We start from the raw sequence: 13163 nt of genomic DNA on the forward strand, positions 1-13163 counted from the left end.
TGTGTGCCGGAGTGTGAGCTGCTGGAGCCAATTTCCAGGCTGTGGTGAAGATGATCCCTCAAATGATTTTCTCATTTTACCAGGGAGTTCACTAACCTGTGCTAGTAATTCACAAGACGAGTTTGCTACAATGATAGTCGGTACCTGTGCCCGCCTCCGTAAGCAGCTGGATAGGACCGGTGTCTGCGCTCCCTCTCTGAAGACCATTCAGTGGACAGGAACATTGATTACTTGACATTTAGGGATGTCATGGACGATCTTAAACTGAGCGGGAAAGCAAATGAGACAGGCAGCTGCCAAAAATAAAGCTGGGAGCCTCGAGTGTCTGGACGTTTCTCCTGTAATATGAAGGGAAGCAGACTTGTGCCATGCTCTGAGGCATTTGGGGTTCTCTGTAGAAAGCCCTCCCTGCCACTCTCTGCCTGGACAGGTGGTGGGCTGGCATCCAAACCTCGCCGTGTTCCATGGGCTCCCCGAACCCGACCCTGGTAAGGACCTCTGCTCACTGTAACTCGTGGGTCCTCAGGTCGGCATCACATTGGGCCAGGAATGGAACGGCTCACCTGCCTAGGGCACCAGTGGGGCCACGAAACCCAGTGTTCCAGTGTAGAAACACAACGGTTTTACTTCCCAGAGATGGTTCTCTCATCACAGCCATATTTGAATGTAATGCCTCGGAATTGTGCTTTTTAAAAAGGCAACAAATGTTTTGAAGCAGCCTCGTCTGTCCCCATCTATGGCTGGGGAAGCAGCTGGCCTCTCCTCGCCACACAGGTCCAGGCCCGCAAACAAGAGAAGAAACTTCCCCACCAGCTGCTCCAAAACATCTGACCGACGTCTTCAGTCAAAGGCATAATCAATTGAAGGGAAAAATAAGATCAAATCCAAAGAAAAAGTCTAAGACATTTAGTAGGAGAGGTGGGTGTTTCATGAAATCAAGTTGGGTTATAAATGTCAGTTGACTTCCGGGGCTTTCGTGGATAAGGAGAGAGGAACCGTGATTCTGGTGGGTCTCCAGCTTCCCCCAGAGGACAGTGGTGAGGCAAGAGGCCAACCATCTCGTCTCAGAACTCCCAGGGAAGGGTCTCGGTGGGCTGAGTGCAGTGGGGGCGCCTCGTGGAGTCAGTGTGTGAAGCGTTCTGGACACGCTGTGGTGGGAGGCCTCTCTCAGGGCCCCTGGCTCCGTGCTGCTTGGTGAACATACCCCAATTCCTCACCCTGACTTGGGACACTGTTTCTTCTGCCCGAGTCTATCAGACGTGCCCCCGGTGAGTGCAGACTGTGAGCTGGGCACTAGTCCAGCTCCCCCTTGCCTCGCCGAGCCGAGCAGGCTGTCCACGTGGAGGGGTCCTCCCTGCTCTGGGGGGTTCAGCATCTCCCGAAGGCCTCCTGACACACCAGCCCTTCCTCTGTTCGTGTTTCTGGGTTTCCGTTCCTGCTCACCGAGCTTGGATCCATACCGCATCACAAGCAAGAGCTGAGTGACTTCAGGAAGGTTTCTCATGGTTCAGGTCCCTCCCCTGACCATGTCCTCGGCAGTCCAGCTCCTGCAGAGGGACTTGGGAGAGGACATGACTCAAAGTCTAATGCAGAAGATGTCTGCATGTCAGAGACACAGAGAGGGAGCTTGTGAACCCAAGGGAGGAGAGCCCCGTCTACATGCCCACAGGTGGAGTTGAATGTCAACTTCTTGTCTTACAACCCCCATGCCAAGCATCACAAATGCTCTTGCTTTGAGGACATCTATGAAAAGTGTCCGGAAGAGGAGCCGTGCTGGGTCATTGACTCTTGCGGTTCATTTCTCCTGATGGCGTTGTCCGCGTCCATCTCTCCAAGGGGCCTGAAAAGACAGCAGCTGTATTCACAATATCAGAAAACAGGCTTGAGCCTGGCTTTGCTGTGATTCTACACATTACTAAGGCCCTGTGCACTGTGGATAAGCATTCTTCCCGCACTGAAAGGCATGAAAAGTAATCCGTTTTCTAATCTACATTAGGAAGAGGGGATTTCCCCAGACCACGAACCTAGGGGTTCGCCCACTTCCCTCTTGCTGGTCCGCCTCGGGAATTCCTGCAGAGTCTGTGGGCCACCACATGGTGACTAGGGGCCTCGGGAGGCAGCCTGGCCTGGGCCCCCACCCACATGGCTGACCACATCCGGCCCTGGCCCAGGCCATTCTGGGAGGCTCTGCTGTCTGTTGGGCCCTGATAGTCTGGGAGGGCTCTTCTTCCTCTGCCCCAAGGTGGAGTGCTGATCGGGGCCGGGAGACCCCTGCACCTTCTTGGGAGCCACCCAGGGTCCTGTCACCAGAACCCTCCCAGCCATGTATCCACTTGTCACCTTCACTCGACAACAGGAAGGAAGTTGGGTGTCTGGAGGGCTGGAGGGCTGGTGGCTGTGACGCAGGAGTGCGTCCACATCCCTCGTGTTCTTCCGTATTCTAAGTGGGAGAATAACGCAGTGAGTGACAAGGAAGCCCAGGGCATGGTGACAGGGTTGTCTCTGAGCAAGGTGAACAGAGGACCAGGGACGCATGGGCCGCTCGCAGCCGCACAGTAGATGGGAAGTGGACCGATCAGTGGGAACTCTAGAATTCTCCCAGCTGCCTTCAGCTACTTGGGCCAGGAGTGCAGTCCAGGCAGGGTTTGATGAAACTGCTCAGGGATTTGCCCAAGATGGCTCAGGCGGCCAGCAGAGAGGGCGGGGGTCTTAGAGGGCTTGACCAGCGGGGTTGGGGCCGTCAGTGGGAATAGACTCCTTCCTCCCCGGGAGAGGCCAGGACACGCAAGAGGTGGACCCCGTACTGCATGGGGCACCCTGACACAGTGCTGGCAGGAGCCAGTGGATGAGCAGAAAAGTGAGGGGCCTCCACACACAGGGAGATGGAGCCCTGAGGGCCAGAGGCCTCCAGATCCTAAGGGCATGGGAGACCAAGGCCGGGAAAGGTCCATGTCCAGCAGCCACACGGGGAGATGGGGATGCAGGCTCCGGTGAGCCGGACCCAGAGGGGGCGCAGCTCCTGGGCACGGCGGCCACCCGCTCAGCTGGATCTGCTGCTGGCCTGGGCCTGGGCCAGGGGATTGCAAGTTCCTCCAGGTGCTGCTGCACAGGGGATGGGCGGCCCTGCCACTCAGGGCCCCTCACTCCCGAGCTTGCCCGACCACCGGCCGGTCCTTAAAGAGCAGATCCCTGAGGCTGCATCTCAGCATTTCTGTCAACAAGAAGTGAAAGTCACCATCTCTGGGATGTTCCCAGTGAGCAGTCACAGGACCTGTCAGTCTGCCGGCAGATCCCTGGCTCAGAAGTGAAAGTTCTGGCAGCCCCCAGGGGCCAGCCCAGGCCAGGTCCCCTCCAGGCCTCTGCCTGCCTGCTCCTTCAAGTCAGCTCCTCCCTAAAGCAGAAAGCATGGCCAGCGTGTGTGTCCACGTGCACACTGGCTCAGGACAGCCTTGCTGGGACAGCTGGAAATGCTCAGCCTGGCCACGACAGGTGGGACCCTTCTTGCCACTCTGCCAGCCCCAACTTCCCACCCCCACTGCAGCACAGCCACAGACATCAAGTCATTTCTGTGTGTGATGCCCAGAGTGCTTGGAGCCTGCCGCCCGGCCTCCACTGCTGGGGCTGGATGCCGTACCCATTCTGTAGGACAGATGGCAGCCCCTCCTTCTAGAAGTCTTTGTCCCCCTTGTTCCCTTTGTCTGGGAGCCCCCAGACCTCAGCCTGCTGTGGCCCACGTGAGAGCCTCCCGTGAGAGTGTTTCCCCCACTCTGCTGGATCGCTGGCTCCTTGAGGAGAGACATGTGGTCCTGTTCCAGCCTGGAGCCATGGGAGTAGCTGATGGATTGAATAAAACATCAATGAGTGACAGGTGAGCGGGAGGCAGGGGAGAATTTAGGTGTCTGCGCCTGCGTTTTAGAGCTTTTCAAGGCCCTGGAGTTTGCTCCCTATGGGACACGGTGCAGGAAACACAGGCCTGGTGGTATCTTCACCAAAGTGAGTCTAAAGGGGCCAGTATATGCCTGTGATGCTTGATGAAGGCAGGGACCTAATCTTCCACTTGTGGGATGTTCATGGGTACTTACCGTCCTGCAGAGTCAGCCAGCGTGGTATAAATGACACAGGAATGTTGGAAAATTCTAGGTTAACACAGAAAATACTCCACTTCATTGTAATTCAGATAAACTCAGATCCAGAGAGGGAAGGAAAAGGAGTTTTCTCGGACGATTTCAACGCGGGTAACAGGACACGGGGTGAAGATACTAGAGACCAAGTGGTCACTGGCATAAAAGATTTAAAAATCATCCTCAGGCCCACTGGGCTGCAGAAATCACTCTTAAGGAGCTCAGAGGGATGACAGGGGGGCCTGCAAACTTGGCCTCCAGAAAACGGGGCTGTTTGTACCTGGGAACACTGCTCCACACGTGTGTGCACCAGCACAGACATGCACAGACACACATGCACAGTCACACACAGACATGTACACACAAGCAGGCACATATAGACATATGCACAGACACGTGTACACACATGCAGATACACACAGACACATGCACAGACAGACACTGACACAGATACATAGACATGGATAGACACATATACACATGTAGACATACACACACAGACATACACAGGCAGACACATGTATACATGGGCAGACACATATGCTGACCCTTGTACATACATGTAGACATGCACAGACACAGACTTACACACTCACGCAGGCACATGCACACACACAGTCACGTAGACACACGTACTCATAAGTACACTCCACACCATTCTCAGGGTCATGAGGTGCTTCAGGACCACGGAACTGCTGGGCCTGCATTCTCCCATCTCCAGGGTTTGGAATCCATCCAAAGAGGCCGTCTCTTTTCCCAGAGTCCTGGTTCCAAGTGCAGATCGGCCTCCTGCCCGCTTATGTTATGTAATCCATGGTCAAACTTTCTTGCTTGGTGAATCAAAGCCTGGTGACTTGGCAGGGCTGTGAACTCAACGTGACTTTGTTTTGTCTCTGCGCATCTAAGCCCACCTCTGGGGCTCTGACTGCCGAGGGAGTGAGTGAGTGGTCGGCCTGGCTGCGGGGTGGCCTGTCTCCCAGTGCTTCCCGGGGACACAGGGTGCCAGGTCCCAGTGCATGAGTCACAAGAACTCGCCTGTTTTGGAAGGTGACAGCCTTTATATGTGCATTTTCATCATGTGAATTTAAAAAATAAAAGTATCAGTTCATGGAAGAGATTGGAAAAGAGGGAAATCTCAAAGCAGGCTTGGGAACTATGCACTTTCAAGGCAGGCACAGGCGAGTCTTCACTCACATCAGAACTAGTTTGAAGGACACAAAAGCCATAGTAACGTGTTGCTAAGTGCCACCTGAGGCCTCTCGATAATGAAGCTTGGGCTCTGGAGGCAGCTGTGGAATCCACGTGGGGAGGGGGCTATTAGGGGACCACTTATTTCTTCAGTGGTCAGGAGGGGGCACAGAGCAAATTTGGCACATTGAGAAAAACTTCCTGCAGGAAGGGACCCTCACCTGGAAGCCCAAGTATGTGCAAAGGATTTAATGAGATGCTGAGGAAGGCAAGCACTCAAGGGAGGGAGCAGGAGATGCATGTTCAAAGGCCCTGGGGTAGGACAAGGAAGAGGTTTCCATGGGTAGAGCTGAGGGGACATGGGTGTGGCCAGGTGGGAGGTGGCAAGAGCCAGGACACTCGGGTTACCAGGCAATGCAGAAAGAGGGCTCTGTCCTGAACGCTGCTCGGCAGGGGTGAGGGCCGAGCAGAGGTGTGATCTCATTTTCCTTCTCAGAAGATCATTCAGGCTGCAGGGTGAAGGAAGGATGGATTAGGAGAATTTATGACTGCTACAGAAATTAAAAATGGGACGACTCTAGGTCCAGCCCCGAGGAAAGCCCAGGGTGAGCTTCTCGTAAAATAAAGCCAGATTTTCCTGCAAAGAAGAGCGAGGGGACATCAGAGAGAAGGATAAATACATGGCCACGGAAATAAAGGCCACCAAAAAGGTGTGGTCCATCCACATTGACAGTTGGCCGAGGGGCTACCGTGACCAAATATAAGTACTGGACTTAGCAGCATGGGGGTCCTCAGTAACCCCAGCAGCAGGTGCTGTGGTCAGAGCGGTGGCTCACACCTCCTCTCCTCTAAGAAGCAAGATGGTAGCTGTGGGAGGAGGAGAGGGTTGTCAAGGGAAGGGTTGTTGTATTGTTGTTTAAAGTGAGAGCCGTTTCCCTGGGTGTGAATTCTGTCAGGCTTTCCAGTTGAATGTTTCCCACTGAGCACACTGCATCTCTCCCAGAGCCCCCACTAGAGTGGGGTACACTTACAAGCTTGGGGGGCCAGGGACAGAGAACAACGGAGCAGAGAGCTTAGGGAAAGAGATGCTTGAGCAAACTTTTGGGAGAAGATGCCTGGGCAGAGGTTGGAAACTGCCTTAGCAAGATGGGAGAAGCTGCAGAGAGGGAGCCCAGAAGTCTTTGGATGGGGACAGGAGGACTCTTAACTACCTCCTTACCCAGAGATGGCAGCATGTGATGTGGCTTGCAAATGACAGCATTGTAGACCAAGTGGGCATAGCCCGACAGGAACCTGATGCGAGATTCTACTGTTGGCCGGATCCCTGTCAACTCTCCAGTGGTGTGAAGGCCAGGGCCATCCTGGGGAGCTGACTGGGCCACCACCATCCCAAGACTTTCCTTCTCAGAAAGCTGGGATTCACTTTTCTGGGTTGGATTTCTCATACTCAAAGCCTGTGTTGTTCTCTTTCTTCATTTACTCTCATTTTGCTGAACGTCTTCTTCAAGTAGCTTCCCAAGATGGTTTGAACACTTCTTTTGTCTAAACACATGTTTAGGATTCCCTCAGACTTGGTGGTCAGTTTGGTTGGGTATAGAATCCCAAGCTCTATCTAGGAAGCTGCTTTCCAGAGTGACTGCACCATGTTACATCCCTCCAAAGTGCCTCAGTTTCTCTGGGCCTTCAACAGCACTTAGTATTGGCACTCTTTTTCACGTTAGCTGTTCTCATAGGAATGTAAGGAAATTTCATTAAGGCCTAAATTTTGCATTTTTCTAATGGCTAGTCATGTGCTTTCCTCCATATTCCTCTTCATGCTTTTTGCCCATTTCCTATGTGAATTGTTTTATTTTATTTAATGTCAAATTTCTACAGTTCTTTATAAACTCTAGATATGAGTCCTTTGTCAGATGTATCATTTGCAAATATTTTCGTCCAGTGCATAGCTTGTCTTTTCTTCCTCTTAACAGGGACTTTTGCAGAACCAAAGTTTTAATTTTGATGAAGTACAATGTATCAGTGTTTTCCTTTTATGGACCATGCTTGCTATCATAGTCTAAGAACTTTCCAGCAGGCCCTGGGCCCAAAGATGCTCTCCTATGTTATCTTACAAACATTTTAGGTCCAGGCCCATTTTTTTTTTTTTTTTTTTTTTGCTTGTGGACATCCAATTGCTGTAGCATCATTCATTGAAAAGATAATCGTTCCTTCATTGAATTGCTTTTGCAAATATCTGTCAAATATCAATTGACCCTTCCTATATGGGGCTATTTCTGGGCTCTCTGTTCTGTTTATTGATCTGCCTGTCTTTAGTCTTGAGTAATGTAATTACATCATAAGTCTTCAAATCTGGTAAAGTGACTCCTCCCATTTTATTCTTGTTTTCAGAAATGTTTTAGCAATCCTAGTTCCTTTGCTTTTCCATATAAATAGAATAACTGAATATTTAGAATAACTTAGAATAATTTTCTTTATTTGCACAAAATTTATGAGGATTTTGTTAGGAATTGTGTTAGAGCTTTTGGAGAATTGAGTCCTTTAATATATATATATATATATATATATATATATATATATATATATATAATGTTGAGTCTTCTAGTCCATGAACATGGTACATCTCTTCATTTATTAAGATCTTTGATTTCTCTCTTCAGCTCTTTATAATCTTCAGCATGCAGGTTCTGTGCATGTTTTGCTAGATTTTCACCTAAAAGTTTCATTCAGTGATTATAAGTTGTTCCCTATTTTTTACTTTTACTTTTATTTTTTTAAGATTTTATTTATTTATTTGACAGAGAGAGAACACAAGCAGGAAGAGTAGCAGGCAGAGGGAGAGAGAAAAGCAGGCTCCCTGTGTACCCTATTTTTAATTTCAGTTTCCATATGTTCATTGCTAGTATATTAAAAAAAAAAAAAAAAAGTAGATTTTTATAAGTTAATCTGTACCTGGAAGCCTTGATTATTAACTCTAGGAATTTTTATTTGTGTATTTTCATAGACTCTCTAGGACTTTTAGGAAGACCATCATACCATCTATAAATAGGGGCACTTTTATTCCTTCCTTTCTGATCTATATGCATTTTATTCCTTTCTTTTCCTTATTGTGCTAGCTAGGATTTTGAGGACTATAATGAATAGAAGTGGCAAAGGTGGGCACCTTGTCTTGTTCCTGATCTTAGGGGAAAGCTTTCAGTCTTTCATCAAGTATGAGGTCAGTCATGTGTTTTCTTTAGATGTTCTTTATCAAGTTGAGGAGGATTGACTCCATTCCGAGTTTTTTGAGAATTTTATCACAAATGGATGTTAATTTTGCCAAATAGTTTTCTCCATCAGTTGATATGATCATATGTTTTTTTTTTCTTTAAGCTATTCATATTAGGGATTATACTGCTTAAATTTTGAATGCTAAACCTGCATTCCATTCCTGTAATAAATTCAGCGTCATCACAGTAATCTTTACTTCTATATATTTATGAATTCCACTTGCTAATATTTTATTAGGAATGTATGTGTCTGTATTCATGAGGAATATTGATCTGTGGTCTTCTTTTTATACCATCATCACCTGGTTTTGATATAGGATGATTCTTCCTTTATAAAATGATTTGGAAAGTGCTTTTATTTTCTGAAAGAGATTGTTAGTGTTAATTCTTTTTTACATGGCTTGGTAGAATTTTTTAGTGAAACCATCTGAACTGGAAGTTTTCTTTTTTGTGAACTCAGAAATGATGAATTCCACTTGTCAAATTGTTTATTTCATATTGGAAGAATTGTGGAAATGTGTACTTTCCAAGGAATTGGACTGTTATATCTAAGTTGTGAAATATATATGTGTAGAGCTGGTCATATTGTTCCCTTATTATCTGTGAGACGCCCTTAGAATGTGTAGGGACAGTCTCCGTTTCATCCTTACCATGCACTTCTGTCTGGCCCCTTCTTTGTCCATTTGCAAAAGCTTGTCAATTTACTGATCTTTCAAGGAACTGCCTTTGTTTCTTTGATTATTTTTCTGTTTTAATTGAATTAATTTCTACTCTTATCTTTCTTTATCCTATCCTATTTAGGGTTTATTTTGTTCCTCTTGCATCATGAGATGAGAGCCTAGACTATTGATTTGAGACTTTTTCTCTTTTCTAAACTCAGCTTTTTAAGAGATATTTTAGGGGTGCTTGGGTGACTCAGTTGATTATGGGTCTGGCTCTTGATCTCAGGGTCATGAGTTCAAGACCTGCATTGGACTTCATGCTGGACATGGAGCCTATTTAAAATAAATAAGTAAAATATTTTTTTAATCAAGGAGAAAGGTTTGTGCATGGTTTCAACTAAATAATATGGAAGGAAAGCGTTTCACACATGTGCATATTGTAGAAAGTTGTAGGATTTCTATGATCCTTAAATACCCAGATAGTTAACACTGTACCCATTGAATATGGTACAATGCACCATTTTCCAGATGGGGACTCTGACACTCAGAAATTCAAGTTTCTTTAGTAAGAATTAAGAATGACAATAGAGGGGCGCCTGGGTGGCTCAGTGGGTTAAGCCTCTGCCTTCGGCTCAGGTCATGATCCCCGGGTCCTGGGATCAAGCCCCGCATCGGGCTCTCTGCTCAGCAGGGAGCCTGCTTCCTCCAATCTCTCTCTCTGCCTGCCTCTCTGCCTACTTGTGATCTCTGTCAAATAAATAAATAAAAATCTTAAAAAACAAAAAAAGGAAGGCGATGAAAGCAAGACCCCCCATTCGTCTGCCCACCACAGCGCCCAGCCTGCCCGAGCTGTCCTCATGGGCTGGAGCAGGGGCTCTCAGGAAAGGATCTGGGTAGGTTCCATCCAGTCTCCCAGACCAGCTGCTCATAGCCCGGAACTGAGAGCAGATGTGGGGGCCGGCCAGAGTGAGGGTCTGTGGATGGTGTCCATCCTGCTCCCCTTCCTGTCCTCCAGCTCCAGCCAAGAGTGGTGGAGGGAGCAGGCCCTGGGCCGTTCCGCAGGCACCCATTCATACACAACGTCAGGCCAATGCCTTTCAGGAGGCTTGCAACGTCCAAAGAGCCAAATTAGATGAAGAAACTCCCAATGGACAGAGCATTCCAACTCTGCCACTTACCAGCTGTGCGCCTTTGGGTGCATGGATGATCATCTCTGCCTTGGTTTCCTTATCTGAAAAGCAAGATTATACCAGAGTTGGTCTCATAGCATAGTTGAGGAGTGATTCTGTGCGAAGCTCTTGGACAGTGCCTGGCCGGATAAGCACCGGGTCAGCACTGATCGCTGCTCTCACGGTCCCATCCAAACTCCTCCAGTCCTTTCTGCCCCAAACCCACAGGCCTTTGATGTTGGAGGAGTGAGGAAATCAGCAATTACTGCTGCTTTCCATGTCATCCTGTCTCCCCACCCCCACCCCCAAGCAAGCCTTCACTCAGCCAAGAAAAAGCAAAGATGTTCGGCGGTGTTGCAGACACTTGTTCCAAAAGCCAGGAGTGCGGGAGGAAGACACAGAACCGGTCCAAGCAGAATGCAGACAGGTTTACGCACAACCTCCCCGTCCACAGCGAGCGCTGTAAGGATTGGATAAACACAACCTGGCATTTTTGTTGAGTTACACTGCAGACAGAGTGTGTGAACAGCCTTCCTAAGCAAGGGCACTGCTCCGGCAAGCCAGTCCCGCCGCAGTTTCCCAGGTGGGCCATCTGCGAAGACTGTTTTGGACTCTGCACTTTTTTGGACTAACACAGTCCAGTCTTCCCAGCACCAGGGCTGCTGCAGACAGAATTCCTGAGGTGGTGGGATTCAGAGGCAGGCACCCCCACCGGCCATCAGACCACTCTCAGGACCAGGCACAGAACCCACAGGGCCTCCCCCAGCCCGTTCTTTCTCCTCCGGCTCCCAGAACACACAGACTTCTCTGGAAAACACAAACACACCAGACCCTTGCCACTTCCCTGGGCTGAGTTCACATTTCCGCATCCGCTCACTGAGTCTTCTGCCCAGCCGACCACAAATTCGGAGGTTCCCACACCCACTTCAGGTCTGGCCTTTTGCTGGAACAACTCCCAGCACTCAGGGTAACGCTTTCCTTATGTTTGCTGGTTTATTACAAGGGGTCCAGGTCAGGAACAGTCACCTGGAAGAGAGGCAGAAAGCAGGGTGAGGGAAATGGGCCCAGAGCCCCACGCCCGGTGTGGGAGCACCCCCCGCCCCGCACATAGATGCGTCCAGCCACCCGCGGCTTCTCCAAACCTCCCCGGAGACTGGGGACTAGCTGGGAGCGCCAACCCCTTGGTCCCTTGGTTGGTGCCTCTGTCAGCCAGCCCCATCCTAAAGCTGTCTGGGCCCCCAGCCACCAGTCATCTCGCCAATGTACCAAAATAAATATATGCAAGGATTTTAGGAGCTCTGTGCCAAGAAAGGAACAAAGGCCAAATATTTATTTTCTATTTTACCGGTGGGTCCGTGTGTTCACCATACGTGGAGAGTGGAACACATTACTTCCTCCACATGATGGTCCATGTGTGGCGCACACACACACACACACACACACACGTACACTGCATACACACGTGCACACCTACCCACATACACACGCACCCACATGCATGTACACACGCATGCACACGCCACTCACACACGTGCACACCCACGCGTGTACACACATGCTACACACGTGTATGAACACATACACACGACTTAGGTGCCCTTACAGAGTAAGAAACATGAACAGAACAGTTCCTGTCGTCTCCACTGGCTCCCGGCCGAGGCGCAGGGCGGGCGGAGCCGGGGAGGCAGGAGACATGAAGACACAGACAGACAAGGTGGTACCTGGAAGTACAGTTAAGGTTGTGGGGCTCAGCTTCGGCAGGTGTCTGCCAGGGCATGAACACTTGCTGTGAGACAGTCCAGGGACTCCGAGAATTCACTCGGGTCCGGTCAGGGTTATTGGACAAAAGGCCAACTTTGGGTCCGCGTCCACACTGGTGTACGAAAGCGGCTTCTCCCAGCGCCGTGTGAATGACTTCCGTCGTGGCGGGCTGCGGGACAGCCACAAGGCCGAGGCTCCCCAGGGCTCCTTTCTTCCTCCCAGGCACCCCTCCCTGTGGCTCACGCAGCTGCCCTTGGCCTACCCAAGGTTCTGTGTGCAGTGAGCTCACACCACACCAACCTGAGTGCACGCCTCTAAGAACCATGGCATAGGCGACATTGACTCAAGCTCAGAGCCGGAGCAGAGCTAGGAACAGGTGCCCGCTAACTCTGACCCCAGGGACAGGGAGAAGCATCCCAGATCCAGGAGGCAGAGGCCAGGAGAGGGAGGGGAGGCAGGAAGCAGGCGCGTTTCCAGGCCCAGGTGTCCAGCGTTGTTAGCACCTTGGCCCTGCTGGGTACAGCTTCCCTGCGGGTCAGAGCCCCCAACCTCCCTGCACCTGCCTGCTGGCCCGCAGGCACCATAGCACTGGGCAAGGAAGGGTGTTGTTGCCTTTTGTAAAGTTATAAACAAGTAGGGATTACACATTCGTCGTAACACACAATACCTTTGTTCAAATGATAGTCAGATTTGGGGCATGATGGTTTTCAAAAGGATTCACATATAAATTGTGCCATCTTTTAATTTTATTCCTGCAAGCCTAGATTTGGTTTCACAGCCTGAGAACAGAGGTGGAGACATTTTTAAAGTATTTGGTACCTGACATTTTATTTTTCTTCAACTTTTTATTACGGAAAAGTTTCAAACATCCAGAGAAGGGGACACATCGTACAGCTCCTGCTGCCCCGCCCCCGCCACCGCTCCAACCGCTGATTTTGTCCTGCCCGACCTCACGTGCCATATTGATTCTGCTGAGTCATCTGAAAACAATTTTCA

This window comes from Mustela lutreola, chromosome 12, assembly GCF_030435805.1.
Source record: "Mustela lutreola isolate mMusLut2 chromosome 12, mMusLut2.pri, whole genome shotgun sequence".
In the NCBI taxonomy this organism is placed as follows: domain Eukaryota; kingdom Metazoa; phylum Chordata; class Mammalia; order Carnivora; family Mustelidae; genus Mustela; species Mustela lutreola.